The 22,720-nt window shown below is 42.2% G+C and overlaps 1 long non-coding RNA gene across 1 annotated transcript; it reads right to left on the bottom strand.

Moving 5' to 3' along the window:
- Positions 1-7,510: 7,510 nt before the first annotated feature.
- On the bottom strand, positions 7,511-22,186 carry LOC122174508 (uncharacterized). The gene is made up of 3 exons (XR_006176454.2): positions 22,085-22,186; positions 14,741-14,856; positions 7,511-7,640 (listed from the first exon to the last, which is right to left on the bottom strand). It is a non-coding gene; the product is annotated as an uncharacterized LOC122174508 (long non-coding RNA).
- Between the last annotated feature and the right edge of the window lie 534 nt (positions 22,187-22,720).

Raw genomic sequence — 22,720 nt, 5'->3', positions numbered from 1 at the left:
GATATTTAAGAACCCATCAAAATCAATGGGAGTTAGGAACCTAATACCTGCAGGGAGATGGGCCTAGTTTCATAGCTTCTCAAGGCCAGAGAAGACTATCACAGTCATCTAATCTGACCCACATAACAGGCCATACCATAGAACCTCACCCAATAGTTCCAGCATCATAAAATTGGAGCAAGCCAACTCCCTGCAAGGCACCCAGCCATCTACTCGGACCAGTAAAGAGGGAGGTATTAAACCAGTGAAACTTTATGTGTAGACCAGGCCTGTGGGCTGGACCATATGCCTATACAAGGGAGTCATGGAGTGTACACCTCCCTCACAGCCCTGTATGGGCTGCCCAGATCTTGAGACTAGGCACACAGGAGGAAGTGGGATTATGTGTTTATTTACTCCCACCCTGGAGCATGTGTATAGGGAAGCGAATCACAGCCTTAGCTCCACCCATCTAACTCGCTGGTCAACCCAGGTGTGCTAATTTGCTAGTGACCTAGGTCAGCAGCGAAGTGTTTTCCCCTGTCCCCAGAGCAAGGAAGACGTGGGCAAGGGCCCTGAGACTCAGAGGCATGACTCTGAGGTACAATGCTACCCAGAAGTTCTCATGGGGTGGTATAGTTGAAGGCTCGCCCTTTGCTCAGGGCTGTGCTTGAAGGCTCAGTCTAGCCCTTAACTAGCCGCTTGTACATGCAAAAAGGAGCTGTTTTTATGGTGAGCCGGATGAACTGTCAAAAAATTATTATATCTTTAAAATCTTACGGTGCAACTTAAAAAGAAGTTTCTATGCTTCATCCTTCCCATGCACCTTCAGGAGCTGTTTTGCCCTTATCTAACGATACCCAGCCTTCTGTGTGTACAAAGACACAGTGGTGATTTCTCTCCTGAATGCTACTGTCCTCTCAGGAGAATGCACATTATTAAAGTTGACCTTTGGCTCTGGTCCCTGCAAGGCCCAGTGTGATTTGTTTGAAGCTCCCTGATATTTTTTTTTCTCCTGACTATTGGAGAGAGCCTGAAACTAGATGGATAAAAGAAAATAATAAGCCGAGAGACAGTTGGTATATTCTCTTTTAAGAAAGCCAGCGGGAGAAAAATCACTAATAGTAAAAAAAAACACCCCTGCACACTGTTATTTCTACTGTCCAACATGGTGCTGGCCCTTGTATAACCCACTCATGAGTGTGTATTACTGTTCCACTTCTGCGCCAATCCACTCGGGCCAGGAGTGTTAAAGACCCAGCTCAAGCTATAGCAGCTCATGATTTTAGCTCTGGTGAGCCCTGGTTCAGTTCCTTGTGTGTTAGCCAAGATGGCTGTGGTGTATTGAAAACGGAGTAGGAATTGTAAGCTCTGTTGCTTTAATTTGCATGGGGTTTCCTGGTTCTGCTTGCAGGCTAATGGGTTCTGTAGGGAAGCATGTGATCAGACTCAGTCTGCTAAATGCCAGCCTGCAGCAAGGTGCGATGAGTTGTGCCCCTCTACCTTAAGGAGCAGCCTGCTTGGTCTCTCTCTGTTTTGGGGTTCTGATGCGTTAAAGTCCTGGATTTTGAGAAATAAAGTCGTGTTACACTGCAACCTTCTTGAACCAGTAGTTTATGTTTTTATCTAACTTCTATTTGTAGGCCGTGAACATAACAAGAGCAACCATCCACTTGCTCTTCTAACAGCCCTGAACTACCACTGAGCTCACGTAGCTCTGTGTTAGGATAAAGATCTTGTTCTATGGTGAAGGAATTTTTCTTTTCCCAAAAGAATCTGGCCTTTGTAACAGTTATGTAACATTTAGTGTAAACCAAATCTATGATTAATACCAGAAATGGACCTCAACTGGAACCTAGATCAGGCCATAAGTCATGATACAAGCTGTAACTGGATTTTCTAACAAAGAAAGAGGAAGAAGGGGAATTAGACATGAGCCAAAAGTGTGAATGTACAGGAGCTGAAAAGGGGGCGGGGGACAATGAGAGTTACAGGTGAATATTTACCCACTTTGGTTTATATTTTGGGAGTGCCACATTTTGAACTCTGTGTGACCAAAGGTCAGCACTGAATGAGGTTGAAGTCAGAAAACAAAATCCATGACCATATAGTAGTATATTTTAAGCTGGATCTCCCCTCCTTCTGAGACTTGGCTTGTACATGTGCAAAATTGTGCACTCGCAAAAATGCATCTGCACTTTGCAGGTGCAAACACATACTAAAACTTTTAGAATTTTAGGGTGCTTTAAATGTTCTGCCATGCCAGGGCAACAAGGGCAGGATATTAAAAACCACCGCTCTGACTTAGGAGCACAAATCCCATTTAAAGTCAATGTTGCTTTTGAAAATCCCATTCTAAATCCCTACACGCTAAGAACTACTGGAAACTGAACACATGAAAAATGACTAGGGATAGTTGATAACTTTTAAATGAAACATTTTTCCTTTGGAAATGGGATATCATTGAAATCTAAATTTGCCAAGGGAAAAGGTCAGTTTCAGCAGAATTTTCAGTCAGGAAAAATCAAAATCAAAATCTTTTGTTCCAGGTTGACATTAATATCTGCTGAGCCACTACAGTGTCTCATGAGAGTTGTAGTTCTAGGTTCCTCATTCTTCTCTATGAGCCCTGCTTCTTGGCAGGATTACATCTCTCATGATGCACCATGGTCCTCCCTGTGTCTGAATTGCTGCAATGCTCTTATGTATCAACATTTTTCAGTTTATTTTTTTCCTTTTTTTCCACCATTTTTCCTTTTTCTATCTTGCCACTGAAGAGAGGGAAAAGGAAAAAACAAAAAAAATTATCAAGTGAAAACTGACAACTGAAAGATTTTCAGGGGCTTTTTTTGTTGAAAAAACACACATTTTGAAAATCAAATTTTTTTCATAATATGTTTTTGAAGAAAGAATTGATGAAATTTATTTTTGGACCAATTTATTAATTATTTCACATCTTGGAAACTGAGACACAGAGCGATTCAGTGACTTGACCAAGGTCGCACAAGAAGTGGGTAGCAGAACAAGGAATTAAATTGAGATTAACTTGAGTTCCTGGTTCAGTGCTGTAACTACAAGACCAGCCTCCGTCTCTTTCACTAGACATAGTCTTGTCGAGCTGTGTCTTTCTGCCTCCTCTGTTTTCTTAGGCTTGTAGTTTTTCATTTCTTTCATCATTCATTGATAAAGTACAGGTTAGCAGTCACAAAAGCTCACATTATTGTTTTCATTTTGAATAAAAGGCTTGGTTGGCTTGTAACTGGGAATATAGATTGCAGGAATAGAGTGTATCAACATCTCCTTTCATCTCTCAATGGCCATAATTTGCGTATATAGACTTCACTTGATTGCATCACCTACTAGCTGCAAAGCATGTAACCTGCCCACTGCAATTTATCACCGATTTTTGTAATGGGTTCCGATATTGCTGTGAAGTCTCATCTTCACAGATCACTGCTGTTGCTGACTGCCTTAGGATTACTGGCTGAATATTTTATAGACAAGTAAGGCCATGTGCGTCTCTTGGACTACACATTCTTTCTTGTTATGGAGTATTAACCGGGGTTTGACTTAAACACTGCTTTGGCAAACAGTAACTTACAACAATAGACAGCATGTTTCCAGCTTTCTGATGAATGAAGCATATGTGTTGTGTTTTAGAGATGCTCTCTGAACAGTAAGTAGGAAGAAATGGAGTGCGGTGAATTCAGCTGTTACTGAAGCTTCGCATCATGGCCTGGATACGTTAAGCAAAGCCCTGGGGTCAACACTGCTGTGTCAATGGGGCTATTGCATCTCTCCACTAAATGCTAGTGCTGCATTAAGGAAGAAAAGCCTAAGGAAAGAAAAAGTTATGGCTAAGACTGTGAGGCTATTTCAAGACAGTTTGAGGCCTAACCACTCAGATTATTCATTATTGTTACAGTTATTTGAGTGTTTGGGTTGAAGGCAACTGACCAAACATTTAATAGGGCAATAATATAGGGTAGAATGTCCATCTGGACAGTTATGACATGCCTTCAGAGGTGTCATAACAACAATAAAACTCACACTTACACTGCACTGGATCTCAAAGTGTTCCACCAATTTTAATGAAACCCCACACCACCTTTATAAGGTGATTGGTACACAGGTTTTACTGCTCAACTAAAGCACAGAGAGGTTAAGCGACTTGCCCAAAGTCACACTCTGAAACAATAACCGAGCAAGAACAGAATCTGAGAGTCCTAACTCCCAGTCCACTGCACTATTGAACAGTATGTTTCAATAATTGAAATAATCTCCTAGAAGTCTTCTTGCCAAAGCATCTCATTGATATTACACTTTCGCCAACCCCCAAAGGTTCCAAAACCACAAGTTAGGCCTGCCAAAAACATGAGGTTGCTTTAATAAATCATGAGATTTTAAAAAAGAAATAAGTGTTGGGATATTCTTATTTGTCTTCTGGTTTTTCAGAATCAAGGGTTTCACATTGTAACCATGATACCTATAAATTTCCTTTTCTTAAACTGAAAGCTGAGATTCTCACAAAAAAATCACATGACTCCAGGAGATGGAGCTTTAAGAAAAACACCAATTATTGTAAAAAGAACAGGAGTACTTGTGGCACCTTAGAGACTAACAAATTTATTTGAGCATAAGCTACATTCATGTAGCCCACGAAAGCTTATGCTCAAATAAATTTGTTAGTCTCTAAGGTGCCACAAGTATTCCTGTTCTTTTTGTGGATACAGACTAACACGGCTGCTACTCTGAAACCAATTATTGTGACACTCACATTAAATTGCAAGACTTGTCCACAGGGTTAAATATAAAGCAATAATACTGTAGAAAACAGCCAGACCTGCACAGTTACTCTCCATTACAGACACAAAGTGACTTCTTTTCCAGCCATCTGGGCATATCCAGTTATTTTAGGATTTTAAAGGAATTTCATACTGAAGGCACTCAATTGGCTCCCAAGGTACGAGAAGACTGAAATTTCATGAAAAGCCTCTGGGGACATAATAAGCAAATATCTGTCTATGTGTGTATAGGGTTTTGCAGCTGCACCCTTTGGAATCCTCTCTGGAAATTGTGCCCCTAATGAGGAAAATTTCTGAACAACAATGAAAACTAGTGATATATATATTATGGATGGGCCATGGGGTTTGCTTACAATAAGAGCCAACACAAAGCTTCACTCCGAACACAAACCAAACCCGCACAGAGCGAGATCTTATGGAGGTGCTAAAAAGCACTGAACTGGGTGAATTTTTTCCTCATCGGTTTGAATTTTCACATACTTCCCCCGGGAGCAGAAACAAAAGTAAAGAGATGCAGTGAGAGAGGTCAGTATTGTAGCATTTCCAGTATGTCTGGAAGCAGAAAATGCAGGAAAATTCATGAGAAAACCTGTTCTCCTGAGATTTACATTCCAATTTTGCAGACCCAGGTGATTCAGATAATTTCACAGAGTCTGATTCTGCTGCTTGCCTTCTGGGTCAAAGACAATTGAACTCAATGGGATCTGTGCTCAGCATTCCCCATGTGATTCTAGGCACCTGGCAGGATCACACAGGTCAGAAAGATGCTGAGCAGCTAAACTCCCATTGACCTCAGCACCTCCTCAGGATTTGGCCCCACAATGTGGGTTGCTTGAGGTTTGCCCATCACTAGCTCCAGTCACGCAAAGGAGTGATCTTTTTTTAAAAAAAAAACAATAACATAAAACCTGTTCTCTGTGTTATGACAGCTGCTACATATAAACTGAATGGGAGACTATACACTGCCAAAGGACAAAAGACACTGATAAGCTGAAAAGCGGTGATTGCGAAAGATTGTGGTTTTTTCCTCCCTTGCTGTACGGATGATAATACAAGAAGAAACAGTTCCACTTAAATGGATATCACACTTCATGGGGAAGCATATTGTATATTTCCTTAATGGAACACAAGGTAAATTACCGTGGTGATTGAAAGAATAGGTGAATCAAAATAGCACTGAATCCCTGATTAATGGAGAATGTTTCCCCTAGAGAATCAGGGAAGAATGAGAGATGAGAACTGATCAGAATCATCTCAGAATTATGTTGTGCTTCCCTGTCTGTTGTATCCAGCTGTTACATCTTGTGTTATATCTAGATTGTAAGCTCTTGGGGGCAGGGACTGTCTTCTTGTTATATGCACAATGTGAATGGGCCCTCGAGACATTAAAGCAATATAGAAAAAAATATTAATGAATAACTGATGAATATGTTTCTATCCCAGACTCAGTATGCAAATGAGGCTTAATGTCTGAAAACACAAGTTTCTAATAATACCAAACTGTGATTTCAGACATGTTATTGGCACTGTGCTTTGTTCCTTAAAAAAAAAAAAAATCATCAACAACTCAGCAATAAAAAAAGAAAGGAATCTACACAATCCTATGTTGACTCTGGCTTATCAGCTTCCATGAGGATTTTTTAAAGTGATTTGGAAAGCAAGAAGACACGTTACAACTTCCTCTACTGATCTGGTGTATATTAGAGAAGAGGTGGGAGGCATAGGAAGTTGTTTTCCTTGAGGGGCCATCTTCCACCACCCAGCAGGGGCTGAAGGCTTGAACACAGGAGAGACAGCATGGAAGGCTCTGTGCAAAAATGAACTCAGGAAGAATAAAAGGGTGCCTGGCCTTTCTTTTCTGCACTGTGTCTCCCAGACTGTGACCTCTAACCTGAGCAGATCCCATGCAGGGTAAGCTGCACTGTTGTAGAGCTACATAGCTGTGACAGACATATATTATGATTTTTATTAGAAGCGAGGGCCAAATTCAGCTTTGGTATAAATCAGATCAAATCCTACTGACTTCAATGGGAATGCATTGATGCCCGGACTGGAACTTGACCCACAAGTTCCAGGGGCAGGAGGACATGATGGTGCTTTGGGGTTCATGACAATGCTGACATTTTTGATGTTGTTAAATTTTGGGTTTCACAAAAGTTTTTCCCAGTTTGATGAAACTTTGTTTCCCAGATTTGACTATAACAGCCATGAGATTATTATAAAAGCCTCATAACACTTAGTCCCAAGTGGCATTAGAAAGGAAAGTGACATATGAGGCAGCATATGGCAAATGTGTATTTAGAAGCACAGAAAACAGACAAAACTCATTTGGGGTCAAGAACTAATCAGGCAATGGATGTTTTAGGTTCTGTGTTGATGCCACTGAGGAAGAACATTATACTGAAAACTATATTTATAAACACGATAAAATCCAACGGTGTACAAAAGGCTGGACAAAAATGAAAAGAAGGGGGTGGGGAAAGAGTCTAGTTTGTGGCAAATCATCTCTTCTTTGGCCACCCAAAAGCAAAGTCCGAGGATTTCATATAAATTCTTTATGTAAAGGACGGTCTATGGTTTATGTATAGTTAAGTTCATAATCAACATTTTCATGGAGGAAAAGAAAGTGCTTAATTTATGGTTTATTCTTCCGGATTCATTACCTTCAATCTTTGGCACAGATTCAGAAAATACCATTTTAGACACCGAATACATTGTTTTATTGGAGAAGAATTGTTTTATTGGGTGTTAGTAGCAAGATCACTTTTACACACAATATTATGAAGTTCTTGTGGCCCATAAGGAATTGGTGGGCGCCGTTGTTGACCATGCAGTGTTCCAGAAAAAGCAGGTAATCTGCAAAGAACACAAGATGAATAATATTGATAATATTGTCATGGCTGTGGGTTGTGGTATAAAAACAATGGAACCCTGGGGAAACTGTTTCATCTTTATAAGATTTCTCCGGTGCGTATACATTTTCTCAATCCCATTGCTTCTACTTGGGTATCACATGTCACTCTGCACATGTATATGTAACTTTCTGTCATTCCAGGAAGCAGAATATAATAGACCTGACTGTGATCTCATATTCTCCAGTGTAAATCAGGATTAACCCAAATGAAGTCAGTGAAGTTACACCAGTGTAAATCTGAGGTGAGCAAAATCAAAGTCAACCCATAATCTTTCATTGAGTCTGGTAGCCATTGCTTCAATTCCAGAATTGGGTCCAAGACTTGAGCATGAGTTAGCTTGACAACATGTGTGAATTACCTCTGCAGCTAGGTCCATATGGTGATTCTTCTTTGTCTTCTGATACATGTTGCTATCATGCCACCAGAGAAACATGCCAGATGGCTCAGTTTGTTGTTCAGAATTCCTTCTCTCCTTTCTGCACTACATGTTAATCTGTCTTCCAGCAGATTTTTAAAACACGTTTTATGTAGCCTCTAGCACATCATAGTACATTTTTAAGCTTCATTAACTCTCTTGTTTGACATCAGCCAGGATTTGATCAAATATTCAGAAAATCTGCCCTCTAATTGAGTTGTGGTGATGTACCCAGTTTGCATTAACCGGATGAAATAATTAAGTTAGAGATGGTGACATTTCTCCATTCTTTTCCGTGTTTTACTTTACTTTTTCATGCAATAACGGATTGCCAGATTGCTCAGTAGCGTGTGGACATTCTAAGCCCCTAGCCCAGGAGAGTATATGTTTAACTGTAAGCACATCATTCATTTCACTGAAGGCTATTGGACTATGCACATGCTTAAATATAAGCAAGTGCTTGAGTGCTTTGCTGGATCAGGGACTAAGTGTAGGATCCCAAATCCTGCCAAGATGCTAGAGCCTGCAGATGCCCAGTCGCAGTTCATATCAGCTCCTAGATTTAGGACATCTTCTGTCGTATTAATGGCTGGTAAAACAGTGAGAATATTTGAGGCAATGATGAAAGTCCTTAGGCAGGCATCACCCCCACCTAAAGACTTTAGGAAAGAGAGTTTATGAACTTCATAAAGATCATGGAACAATGGGAGTTTCCTTGAGTAATGACCTGAGGACCTGGACAAATGATTTCTGAGCAGAGAGGTCATCATGAGCTCAGGAGTCGGATACCTGATGGTCCCCCTATGTCAGAATGCCCTACCAAGTTGCATTCTGTCCAGAGTCTCAAAATTTCTGCATTTATCCTTCCATCCCTAGCGGTAGAGTTCAAGACTTCGGGGTTTATTTCCTTTTTTCTAAAGACGCCAGGTGTTTGGCAAAGAAATGTTATCAGTTAATTAGCAGAAAACCGAGCAGAAGGCTGTCTGTGGATGATCACTAGTACAATGGGGCTTTCTGTTGAAGATAGCCAAGCTAATGAAGTCACAAGATGGGCTCCTGCAAAGCTCTGTGCTGATGAATGAAGATGAGCCAAGTCAGTGAGAAAATTCTGGCACCATTTCCAGACAGTCACAGAGACCTTGAACATTCCTCTGTGTTTGGCTTATATGAGCATCGAAGGACTAGATTTTTATCAGTCAGTGTCAGTGAACATTAAGGCTATTTATTTTGTATATTTTGACACATTGTCAACACCATGTGGTTTACGGGCTATAAAGCTCTAGCTATTTGAATCTCAACATCTACTGACATTACATAATTATTGTCTGACCCTCCCATAATGTCCCACAACTGTGAAAATTTAAACTGATATAAATAAATAGAAATAAACAGATATTATCCATCAAAATTATTTACCTTCCCCCTTCCCACCCCAAATTCTGCCAATGCGAGTTATATAGGCAACTGTGTCTTGGTTCATGGAGACAAATAAGACCCTCTTGGTTTGGCTCAGCCTGTATATTTTCTGGCTTACCAAGGTCTACTGTCTGCAGAATGGTGATTTAGTTACTAATGTCTATCCAGTACCCATTAAGGAGCATGCTCTGTTCTGTGTGTGTGAAATTCACTCCCATGCAAAGCCTTCTGCAAAGATGGTGTCCTACATTAGCAGCTTAAGTGGTGCTTACGGCCTTGTGTAAATGCATTCTGCTCTCTCAGCCTGAGACCAATCTCTCACAATTCCAACAGAATATGGAATTATATACTTATTACTGGAGTTGGGGGCACTAGTGGGTTAATGCATTAGTATTTCATACCTCAAACCCTGGGTTAAGCCACACAAGTGGAAGCAGTTTGCTGTCATGCTGTTCTCTATTCATATATATCACAAAACTACATGATCTCACGGAGCTGATAGGCCAGTGTTTCTCAAACTGGGGTCGCCGCTTGTGTAGGGAAAGCCCCTGGCGGGCCGGGCCGGTTTGTTTACCTGCCCCGTCCGCAGGTCCGCCCGATCGCAGCTCCCACTGGCCGCTGTTCGCTGCTCCGGGCCAATGGGAGCTGCTGGAAGCGGCGCGGGCTAAGGGACATACTGACCGCCACTTCCAGCAACTCCCATTGGCCTGCAGCAGTGAACCGCGGCCAGTGGGAGCCGTGATCGGCCGGACCTGCTGACGGGGCAGGTAAACAAACCGGCCCGGCCCGCCAGGGGCTTTCCCTACACAAGCGGTGATCCCAGTTTGAGAAACACTGCTGTGTTCAGAATTGAAGAGTGCATGGAGGCAGGGTTTCAATGTAAAACTAAAGTGCTTTGGATAAGCTGGGTTGGTGGGGATAGCAGCATGCACCTTCCACCCTACAGCTTGCTCTAACCAATGCTATGCAGCCCTGAATTCCAAGAGTAATTAATTTATTGACTCATTTAAAAGATACAAAAGAAATAGACTCATTCCTCGGGCTTCTGGTATGAGAAGCACAAATGCTAGAGGTTTATCAGGAGTTATTAAAATGCATTTGGCTTTACTGTCTGCCCAGGAGATCAGTCAAATGAAAAGAGAAAATCTCCAGTTTTAACAGAATTGAAGACTCAGTTAAAGAGTCACGAAAACCTTAGAAACTGCGTATGGCATCTATGAGCTTAATAAATGGCCACAAGCTAATAAATACATTCACCAATATACTCTTCTCTTGCAATTCACTGATGATTCAGACCTTCCCAGTGAAATAGGCTACGGCTTTGATCCACATTAACTATACAGGATGTTAGAAGACATTTTTAGGTCTTTTACTCAGGGTAGCTGCACTTGAAGACATCAAAGGTTCGGAGTACCTGCTGTGCATTCAACGGGAGGATGCAGATGCTCAGCCTAACTCCGGGGGTCTCATTTTTGCGGTAGTTGTAAACTATTCAGTTTCTGGCCCAGGTCGCTGTAGGCTCTGGGAGATCCCATGAAATTCTTTATCACTTTACTCTCTGTGCAATCAACCTTGCCAAGATCCCCTTTCTGCCAATCCTGTGCAAATTCTCTCTCTACGTCTGCAGGGATCGCCCTCTCTGTCCACTCTTTAATGTGGTCCCTTCCCTCTGTAGCGCCTCGCTGCAAGATCCTCTTTTGGTGTCTTCAGATTTACCTCTCATTTTGAATTAAAATGACAACCAAATGACAAGCATGCAGAGCCCTATGCTCCACTTTACTGTTATCACAGAACAAATTATCCATGAACTTTAGACGGGGGAATTCAGCATCTCTCAGCTATGATAAGAAATCATCATTTCATTTTAAAACACTCTTTGCATTCACCTTGGCTCAGCTACTGTGGGTGGAAAGAAAAATTCAGGGAAATCAAAGGGCTGAATCTTAAGCACAATAATGATATCACAGAGGCAAGGAAACCACACAGTTAACAGGCTGAAAACTTGAGCATTCTTCATGGGTCTATACCTTAAAATCATCGAGGTCCTGTAACTGGTGCAGAATGCAACAGCTTGCTTACTGAATAGGGCAGCTTGTTGAGCGCATATGACACCAGTGCTCTGGGACCTGCACTGGCTACCCATTGGTGGAGTTAAAGGTGTTCGTTATGGCCTATCAAGCCCTAAATAACCTAGGACTGCCGATCTGCAGGATCATCTCTGTCCCCGGGCCATATTGCCACAGCTATGGTCAGCAGCATGCCTAAGATGGGGCATTCTCATTAGAAAAGAGAGAGGGCACTGGCAGGATGTTCCTGGATCTTGCTTTCCCCCACCCCCTTAACCCAGATTTGGTGACCTCCTGGCGATGTTGGAAAAGACACCTGTTCAACAGGGTTTTGCGAGAGGCCTGAGGCCATGCTTCCCAGAGCAATGAAGTGGTAGAAAGGAGTTTCTGTAGGAGATGACTGGCTAGCTGAATTCCTGCTTTCATGCTGCTGGGATTTTATGGTATTAACAATGTTAGCGTGCCCAGAGTCTCAAGAAGGCATCTTTTTAAATGATTTCAAATCTAAATAAATATGAATAAAGATTATTGTGCTTATGAAAGATGCTGGAGTGACAGATGGAGAAACAGAGATCCCTCTTGTTATCCATAGAACAGGCATGAGCAGAACTAGCTTCCCCCAAACCCTGTGAAGAGAGAGACTCCATGCATGTACTTCAGACATTTGCTGGCACAGTAATGTGATTTTTAACCTTTTTAGACTGGTAAAAGCCCTAGAAGTAGATGTTGTTATATTGGCAAAGACGTGCTCTTGTTGGGAGAGCTTATTTTGTTTGGAGAACTGGTATAAGCTGCATCTACACTACTATAGCTATACCGGCAAATCTTTTCAAGTGTTGAGTAGGCCTTAGTGCTTGTCCTCTTTGCTGAGGCTGCCAATACAGCGAACAATTGTCATTTATGAACTGGCCTGAGAATATGAAATGGATTCAGCACTCAGCAAACATGAGACGGTAGCCCCTTTTGATTGCTAGTCACCGGAGGTAGATTTGAGCCAGTGACCTGGAGGTGAAAGGCTTAATATTGCGTTCATGCTCCCTGAGCCATCCAGTCTCCCCAGCTGACATCTGCTTTGAAACACATATGCTCATGTCACAGTTTTTCTGCTAGCAGTAAGATCCATGAGATAAGGGGTTTGAAATTTTCTTCTTCCACACCATTCTGTGTAACAATGTTTGCGACCACCATAGTTTCAAATAAATATACAATATACTTATACTTATATACAATATACTTGCCGCCCCAGGGGGGGAGGGAGGGGGCAAGTAGGGCAATTTGCCCCAGGCCCCGCAGGGACCCCCACGAGAATATAGTATTCTATAGTATTGCAACTTTTTTTATGGAAGGGGCCCCCGAAATTGCTTTGTCCCAGGCCCCCTGAATCCTCTGGGCGGCCCTAACATATCAATTAATACATGGCAGAAAATCTGTAAACACCAGGTGAGGTGGTTTGATATTGGAGCATGACCTGATATGTTCAATAAATTCTTAAGCCTCAGAACTGGATGTTCATTAATGTCCCACATTTTACTCAGCTTGTAATCCTGGGTAGGGACGTCTGGGACCATCCAATGATCAAAGAACATTTGAAATGACAGTCTGAGGACACAAAGGATAGCAGCACCTGTCGTGTCTGACTAGCTTGGAAAAAACAGGCAGACTGAAAGTGCAAACAAGTGCAGAAAGTTATTAATAAAATCTTCTTAAAAACTCAAGGAGTAAATCAAGATGCACTTCACAAAGTCTCTGGTAATTGGTTGCAGGGGCATTCTTCATCGGGTGCTGTTAGGTATTTTTTCCATTGCTATTTCACAATGACGGCTTGCTACATTTTACTGCTTCATACTGAGTCAAGTAATAATTAATTAGTTTTGAGAGGGTCTTCTAATTAAGAGTAGCCGCTCCATTGTTATGACTCTTTCAATGGCATTGATTAGGGTTAGCACCAGCAACCCACGTGAAGGGCCATATTGCCATTTCTTTCCATTTTACATACATTTACTTACTCCAATGACTCCAGACCAAGAGTCCTGCTCTATGAAGCCTCTACTTCCACTGAAGAGAGTGCAGTGCACACCTCCTTCCAGGCTTGGGCCCCATGTTAGTGCTATCAGTGTCCCTGAGTAATTCTGTTCAGGTGGCTTTTGAAGATTAGACTGTAAGCTCTTTGAGGTAGGGACCATCTTTTTGTTATATATATATATATATACACATACACACATGTACGGCACCTAGCAATATGGGGCCCTGATCACTGACTGGGGCTTCTGGGAACTAGAGTCCCAGAAGGCCTGCTTGTAATCTGGAAACACTCTAGCAGGCCTGATTCTGATGTCATACTGGTGTAAATCGTCACTCCATTGTTGTCAATGACATTACATTAGTGTAAAACCAGTGTATATGAGACCAGGATAAGACCCATTGCTATCAGCAGGACTGCTTATATGAGTACGGGTTACTTGTAGATCATGATAATCTAGTCCAGTGGTTCTCAAAGCCGGTCCACCACTTGTCCAGGGAAAGCCCCTGGCGGGCCGGGCCGGTTTGTTTATCTGCCGCATCTGCAAGTTCGGCCGATCGCGGCTCCCACTGGCCGCAGTTCACCGCTCCGGGTCAATGGGGGCTGCAGGAAGGGCGGCCAGCACATCCCTCGGCCCGTGCTGCTTCCCGCAGCCCCCATTGGTCTGGAGCGGCGAACCTGGCCCACCAGGGGCTTTCCCTGAACAAGCGGCGGGCCAGCTTTGAGAACCACTGATCTAGTCTGACCTCCTGTACATCACAGGCCACAGAACCTCTCCCACCCAGTCCTGTAATAGGCCCCTAACCTCTAGCTGAGTTACTGAAGTCCCCAAGTCTTGATTTAAAGACTTCAAGTTACAGAGAACCCACTGTTTATTCTAGTTCAAACCAGCAAGTGACCCATGCCCCATGCTGCAGAGGAAGAGAATCCCCTTCCCCTTCCCAGGGTACATAAGGGCTGCAAAATACAGCCTGAAGGGGCTACTTAGGAGAGAGTGGGCAGAGGCTGCAGTGTAGACTAGCACAGGCTTGCAGGGCTGAGGTAAGTGTAGGATGAAATCAGAGCCAAGCTGCTGACTAGCGAGTTCCAAACTTCCAGTCACAAAGGGGATGCTAGGTACCCACAGAGTGAAAAAGCCAACTCCTCAGCTGGTGTGATTTGCCATAGCTCTGATAACTTCAGTGGAGCGACACCATCTAATCATCTCTTCAGCCCGTCAGTTTCATCCTTTCACAGCTCCCTTAAAATACAGAAAAAGGCCAGTCAATTAGTCATCCACTATTGGTTGGAGAGATGGCTTATATTAGAGATAGTGTAAACCTGACCAAGTGTAACCTGAGTCACCATGAAGGACAGGACTCCTGGACCACTCTAGCAGAAGGAAATTGTTCCTTGTTATACATGTGTAACAGGACACACCTGAGATTGGCATTAAAGGTACAAATGCCAGAACTGCCCCAGGAATGTTATTTATGGTATCCCACTGTGTTATTTGATTCTGCCCAGCACTAATGAGTTTAACCAGAAATATATACAGAGATACAATTATTGGTCTGTTTAAATGTAATTACCTCGTCATAATTGGTACTGATCAGAGACAAATACTGTATCACCAGCAGTGGATGCAGTAGTGTTTTAATGCTTTCATGCGGTCATCCTTGCATTTTAAGAGTCAATGAGTTAGCTGCTGTGTTAAATCTTACAAGTAACCAGCACCACTCTCACAGTACAATGGAGAGCAGGAGGTATAAATAAATAAAGTCACCGTATTAGGGCTAATAAAAGGTGTCCCACCATGGCAGTCTTGTCTGGTGTCATTTGGCCTGGCATGTCCCGTATGCAATCTGTAAACATGCCAGACCAGGTCTTCCTGGCTCCTTAAGGCAGCAATTCTGCACAGAAAAGATACAAGGATGCCTGCCTGTCTCTGGTTGAATAGGCTAAACATTTCTTGGGTCATGCAAAAAGAGTGGGATTTTCAAAGCCTGTTCAGTTTAATACGAATGGGATGTGGAATTCCCATAAGTCGCTTTGCAAACCTTGACCTAAAATCCCCATAAATACAGGCAGCTTTTGCGTAAGTTGAGATCTGATGATCCAGGCTTAAAGTAAAGCAAAGAGTCACTTTTCCAGGTGGCAAGAAAAAGAATTGTTTTTCCTTCTGACGTGTGATTCGTGTTGATGATTTGTCTCAAGAGCTGTTCAAATATCAGTTCTGGTATTCCAAATAGGCTTCCTAAACAAGAGCTAGAGTTGCACAAAAAGAAATCCTGCCTTGTTTATTCAGGAAATTTTTTTTTGGGGGGGAGGACTATTTGTGTGTGTATGTATCTTATCTCTGGTGGAACATATCGCCCTATGAAATGTGCTGAACAAAGATAACCACATCTAAAATATCCTCGGGGATTTATAATGCAAAGTAACCAATCTTGATATTGACACTGAAAAATATCAAGTGGTTTTAAGGCACTGAATGATGAGGCTGTTTGTCATATGCCTCATCATTCAGTCTCCAGAGAATTTACTATAGAAAGGTGGTTTTGGGGTATTTGTTTGTTTATTTTTATAATCACAGATCAAATACAAAAAAGCAGCGAGAAAATGTAATCATACCTAATTATCTACCCTTCACACCAACTGGTGTTCTTTTCCTTTATCCCTTTTAATTTTGTGGTGGTAATTATCAAAATGAGCAAACAGAATGGGATGCGATTTACAGGATTTTATGCAAATTCACAGAAAAATCTTCGCAAAAAGCTAAGTGACATAAATGAAAGTTCTGTGAGTGGCTACTGTTGCAGTGGTGCATGTAACTTGCATGAGACTTTCGGAAGCTCCTGTGTCTTATCCGTAGATACGGGATCCGTTCGGATGCAGAAACGCTCATACGCAATTACCATGTGCGCACACACAGTCGGGGTAATTCAATGTGCAAATGCCCAATATGATTGGTCATTTGTTGGCACAATTACCTGACCCGTGCACATGACTGCAGTAGGTGGGCATGCAAAATAGGCATGCTAATGCACACGTAAGCTTCTGAAAATCTGGCTCTACATGTGGAGATTTTCTTAGGTGCTTACTGCATAATGACTAAATAGCACTGTACTAACATTTGCACAGACAAAATGCCCATCGAATACAGTGGAAGTTTTGCCTGAGTACAGAGATCAGGATCAGTCCTTGTCCCAATGGGTGCTTTTGAAAATCCCATTCCTAGTGTCTAAGTGGCTTGAGAACACAAGTCCCATTGATTTCAATAGGACTTGTGCTTCTAGGCCCTTTTGAAAATCCTACCCTATGCTATTAACTCTTGAAGTGTAACCTGTCAATGGCAGACTTGGAAATGATTCTGAGCGAGATGCTTAGCCTAGGGGAAGACACCTTTGGGCCAATCCAGTGGCACAAGGATGCCTTGAAGCCATTCTATCACAGGGGAATCCCACAGCAACGTATAGCTGTGTCCACATGGGATGTTACTGCAAGGCAGGCTGGTGCACTCTCGATTCACACCCTGGCTTGGCGCACTGTAAGATGCCATATAGGCAAGCCCATAAGAGTTCGGAGTGGTGGAGAAAGGCAAGTCCAACGCAGTTGAGGAGGGAGTCCTCTACTTGGAAACAATTTTCCCATCAGCGCAATGCACTTTTGTTTCTGTCTCTCCCTTTTGCTCTTTCCTGCCAGACATTTGCATGACAGTAAGATCTTTGGACCAGATTTTCAAAAGAGCTTAACACCCATCTAGGTACCTAAATGACGTTACCATTTTTTTCAGAAGATCCATGGGTGCTGCTGAGCTCTGAGATCTTTTGAACACCTGGACATTTGTTTCTTGAGGATTCCTGTGGTTTATATGCCAGGGGAAGGCAGGGAAGGGGTCACATTTTCAAAAGGGCTCATCTTCTCACTGAATTTATCAACAGGAGCTGCTAGGTGCTAAGCCCATTTGAAAATCCGTCCAGTTGATTTAGGAGCTGAGTGCCTTTGAAAAAGCCAATCTCCACTGATGGCACTAAGAATATCTGAAAATCTGGTCCATAGTGACAACACAATGCAATGACAGCATCGCTGGTCACTGAGGGAAGGGATTCCCCATAAACAAAAGATTCTGACGCCAGGTGAGGAGCAGAAGATGGACTCTTGATCCTCTATTCATTCAGTAACACTCATTATTAACCACTCTACTGAGATAAATACAAAAACCATGTGCCATGGTAAAATTTCCATCTCCTTTTTAAACACTTTCTAAGTGTCTAGGGCCAAAGGTGAATGCATAGGATCTGCAAAGATGACTAGCCCGTCTCTCTCTTTGCTGCTGGATTCACCATCCACAGATGTCCATCCCCATCATGTTGCCTTCCTGCATCCATTCTTCACGACATGGCCAGCCTACTTGTTCTTCAGTCTTCCAGATGTTATTCTTTTCGGTCAGTGCTTAAAAGGAGATGAGTTTTCATAATTAATCTCATCAGGTGATTACTATTGTCCCGAGGGGAATTAAATTAATTACACATATCTCATGCCAGTGTATTGAAAGGTAAGCAAAACTGTCCAGCTCTCACTCTGATTTTTGTAGGCATTAAAATTTAGAGATTGACCAAAAATGGATCTGAGCCACTAATGTAATTAAGCATGTGCTTAACTTTAAGCAGGCGTTTAGTCTCATTATAGTAACAACGGAACACAGCATTCTAAATCCCCTTGAACTTTTTATTTTGACTGGAAATGCTAAAATGGGGTTCTCTTAACCCCAATGAAAATGCCCTGCACAACGTCTGTTTACTCAGTGAGGTGGTAGCTGGTGGATTATTTAATTTTTGTGCATTGGGAATTAGAGAGGAGTAATGCTTTAGGCAGCAGCTAGTTCTGTAAAGTAGTGGAAGTCAAAGAAAGCCACACTTATGCTAATATTGCTATTCCACTGCAAAGAAGAAAGGTTAGCATGAGTGATCTCTCTCCAGTGCCTTATTAACTGCCTGCTTTCAGTTATAACATTTGAGCTGCTGCAGATTGGAAGTGATGTATTTTCACTCCTTGCAAACAGCTGTTCTGGAGTTTTAATTATGTACACCACATAAAAAGAATCTCAAATCAAAACACTTGGGGGGGGAGAATTATTTTTCTCCCCCTTTAAAAACCACAATTTGTGTTTAGATTTATCTCTATAAACAGGATATTAGAGAAGCAAATGTGATAACACTTACTTTAATGAGTGTTTCATGGTTAATCCATTTTAGCATTTGGATGCTCTCAGCTGGCTTCTGCAGTAATTACATTTCCATTATCTTTAATTCATAACTTGATCTTTCATTACAAGCAATTTCTTCCTTTCCCTTTTTTGTGCTTGTATTTGCCTTTGATGCACAGTGCTATGGGATGTTCTAATTCTGGATCTGGAATCAACCGCGTTCTGACTTTTTTTTTTTTTTTTTTTTTTTTTTGGAGAGTGAAAGAAAAATGCAGACACTTTGCACCATGAAACCTCTGTGGGATGATGCCATCACCTTGAAGGGCTCCAGAAAGACTTTCCCCTCTCAGTCTGTGAATCTTTCATTCAACATACATTCATTCGCTGATGCAGGGGGGGAAAAAATCACACCGAGGTTTCCTTGTAACAGCTTTGGAGGTCAATTTTCTGGCTTTTTTGTTAGGAAATAAGGAACATTTTTGACCATATTATGGGCTCAGTTATGAAGACCCAATTATCTCAGCCTGGATTTTTTTTTGACTGGTGCTTTCTCCAATGCTGCTAATCAAGTGATATCTTTTTGTGCAACTCTCAAAGTGCTGGGAAAAAGGTGATTGGTGAGGAAGTGATTTTATTTTGTTTTGGAACATTCCACTGTGATACAGGACTAGAGTTTTCCCTCTCTTTATATTGCGATATGTGTCTGGTAAGTCTTGAGTCATGATTTCAGAATAAAACAAGAGTTGTTCAAAAGGAATGTAAGGACTTTAGGAACATTTCACTTGCTGTGGAAACTTTGATTAGCTAATATACGGACATGGGATCAGGTCACCACATTCAGATCTGGATTTCCAACTGTTTTCCACAGTATGTGGAAATTCCCCGAAGTCCCTGCTTTCCCTTTGAGGAACGCTGACTTATTCTCAAATCTTGGTGCGAGACTTTGCGTGGGAGCTCATAATTTCAAAAACTATATTTTGTGTATGTGAATGTGTCTGTCTAGGCTTGGGCAAGGCAAAAGAAAACCAGGAAACAAAGACAGGAGGCCATTGAACCACAACAACAGAAGGGAATTAATCTATTTTAACGAGCATGAAGTTTAAGTAACTGCCAGCAATGAGTTCCACATTCAACTTGCAACCCCCAGTGAAGTGTGTAATTTCTATTTCACCAGCATTGGAGTGGTTCTGCCAACCTTACACTCAACTATATTCAGCAATTCAGGTCAAAGCCAGAGCAGTTTGCCCAGCTAGCTTGTAGCCAATAGATAAAAAATTTTCATTCAATAAGAAACAAATATGGCAATGTCATGTGCTTAACCGCTAGCACACAGTGCAAAAAACATGTTGTCATGGTGATTGCTTCCCATGTAGAGTGAATAACAGGATGTTTAGAGACTAAAAATCTCCAGCCTCATGGAGAGATTTTTCTTTAAGGGGGTTGAAGAAAGGTAAAGGCCAACTGATGGAACCATTGTTTCCGATGTTACTCATGGTGATAGACCGATGCTTGAGCAAAGCGAGTGGCAAAGGATTTGGTGAGGTCTCCCATCTGCCTCAGACTATTAAGTGCCTGACCTTTATGTGGGGATCCAGGAGCTCTGAAATATCCACATACAGGATATAAGCAGCTCATATCCATTTTTAATCTACCGATGGGATTTTTCTAAGAATTCTGCGAAGGCTAGTAAATCTCTCAGGGATTTGTTGTGAACCTGCATGTGATTATAAAGAACCTTAAAGGTGAACGGAGAAGATTTTATTACAAGATGCAAAGTCCCAGTCTGGAACGGTTTCTGTTTACACTAGCGTCACCAAAAGAACAGGGCCCTCAGCCCCTCCCAAGGTCCTTGTGCTCATCGACAGAGGCACAAAGGGGACTTAAATCTGCTTTAAGGCAGCACGGAGGATTCTTCTGCCAGAGGCATAATTATGGCTAACCAAGACTCGCCTCCTGTGGCATAGATAGTTCCTTCCTAGCATGCGGGGACTGGGGACTTGTCAGGAGGTAGGGACAGAGCATGACGTGCTTCAGAGACCTTGACTGATAGAGCAACTCCTTGGGATGCTGCTGTAACTTGTTCCAGGGGTTCATTCAGACCCTAGGATCAGTGGTAGGTATTGTGAAGACACCTCTACCTTCCCACTTTGGGTGCACTGAACATTGCTCTGATGTACCTGGGGGTTTAGTCCCCAACTCCTTTTTAAGCTAAATAAGAGGTCTGATTTTCAGATGCCCTGAGCTCCCATTGACTTTGGGCTATGGAGCCATAAGAAGAATAGATGACAAACCAAAGATAGCTGCACACTGATGCTAGGACTCATTTGCAACACAATGTATCTCAAATCCACTAACTGGGCTGTTATTTTCTTCCTGCAATTTAAATTAAAACCAAATTCAGTGCTAGGGAAGGCTAGAGTTAAAAGAGAAGCCAGGGAAAAGAAAGAACACGTAAACGTGGAAACAAAAATAGCAGCCTGGGAAACTGTGATTCATTGAACAATTGAAGTGAGATTCAAATCATAATGTTCCAAACCCTGGTACCTTTTCCTTGGCTTCTGATAATGCATCACAGTCAATGAATGCAAAAAATAACTCTACAAATGGGATTGTTTGAAAGTGTAATTGGAAGTTGCCAAGGTCGAATCCCCACTCTAGCACTTCGAGTGCAGAAGGTGGGGGCCCGCAAGGATTTAAATATTTAATACTTGCCACTCCAGGCATGTATTACACTCCCAAGGTTACAGCTTTTCTCTGACCTTGGCTTGGTAAACGCTGCCACCACCCAAATGCAAAAAAAACCCTTGAAACCAGGAAGGAGCACTTGGGAATTCCTCCCTGTGGGGTACCCTCAAGTCCTTTCACCGCTCTCCAGGGAAGAGCTGAGAAAGAAAACAAAGGACATTAGCTGTTGCCACCTGTTAATTAAACAACATGTGCACAAACCTCTGAGGACACCAAAAACCCAATCCTGTTCTTAAAAAAGGTAAATTTTATTAAAAACAAAAAGAAAGAAAATACATCTGGAATTTAGACTTTTGCTAGATTTTAGAAGAGCAATTCCAAAAATCAAGCACCCAAAATAGCTGTCTTGGGGGTTCAGATTAAAGGTTACAAGCAAACAAAAGCATCTGGGGTTAGCACAGAGGAGCCCACAAGCCAATAAGAAATAAAAGAAATAACCCTAACCGCATCTTTAAAGATATTCCCTAATTTCCTTACATATCTGAGGCTTCAGATAAGTAGGTTCGAGGTATGACTTGATCATCTATAATCATACCTGGCTTAGAGCTGCTTACAGCATTGCTGCTCCGTGTCCCTGCAGCCCGGAGAGAACACCAGACAAAGGGAAAGTTTCTGTCCCCATTTTAAAAAGTTCTACCTTCCCATTGGCTCTTTCGGTCAGGTGCCCACTTCCTTTTCTTTGCCGGGGGACTTTTAACCCTTTACAGGTAAAGCAAGCAGAGAACAGCTACCAAGAGGGATTTTACAGTTAACTGGCCGGTTGGGTGTCCATAAAAGGGAGCAACCCCTGCCCCCCATTTATCACAGAAGTGCTGTGGGAAGTGGCTCTGCTTCAAAGAAAGAGAAAACAAATCTGGCGATAATTTTTAATTTGTACATTAAGTCCCCTGATGTTATCTATCCTGCTTTGCAGTGTTTATTTTTGAACAAATTATGGCTCATCCTTGAAAATAAAATAGCTGATTAATCTTTGAAGTGGCTGATTACTGAACAGAGGAACTGTTAACGGGTGCATCCAAGAAGCACACAGTGTGCATAACTCACCGGTCAGTGTGTATTGTGTACCCCAGTCGCTGCCAGATCCACATAGAATCTGCTACAGTTGTCAGCTGGGGAAGCTAGTCCTCTAGCTCAACTCTAGACATGCTTGCTCTCAGCTCTGGAGCCTCCC

This window comes from Chrysemys picta, chromosome 13 (genome assembly GCF_011386835.1).
Source record: "Chrysemys picta bellii isolate R12L10 chromosome 13, ASM1138683v2, whole genome shotgun sequence".
NCBI lineage: Eukaryota > Metazoa > Chordata > Testudines > Emydidae > Chrysemys > Chrysemys picta.
This window is presented reverse-complemented; position numbering and strand designations above follow the sequence as displayed.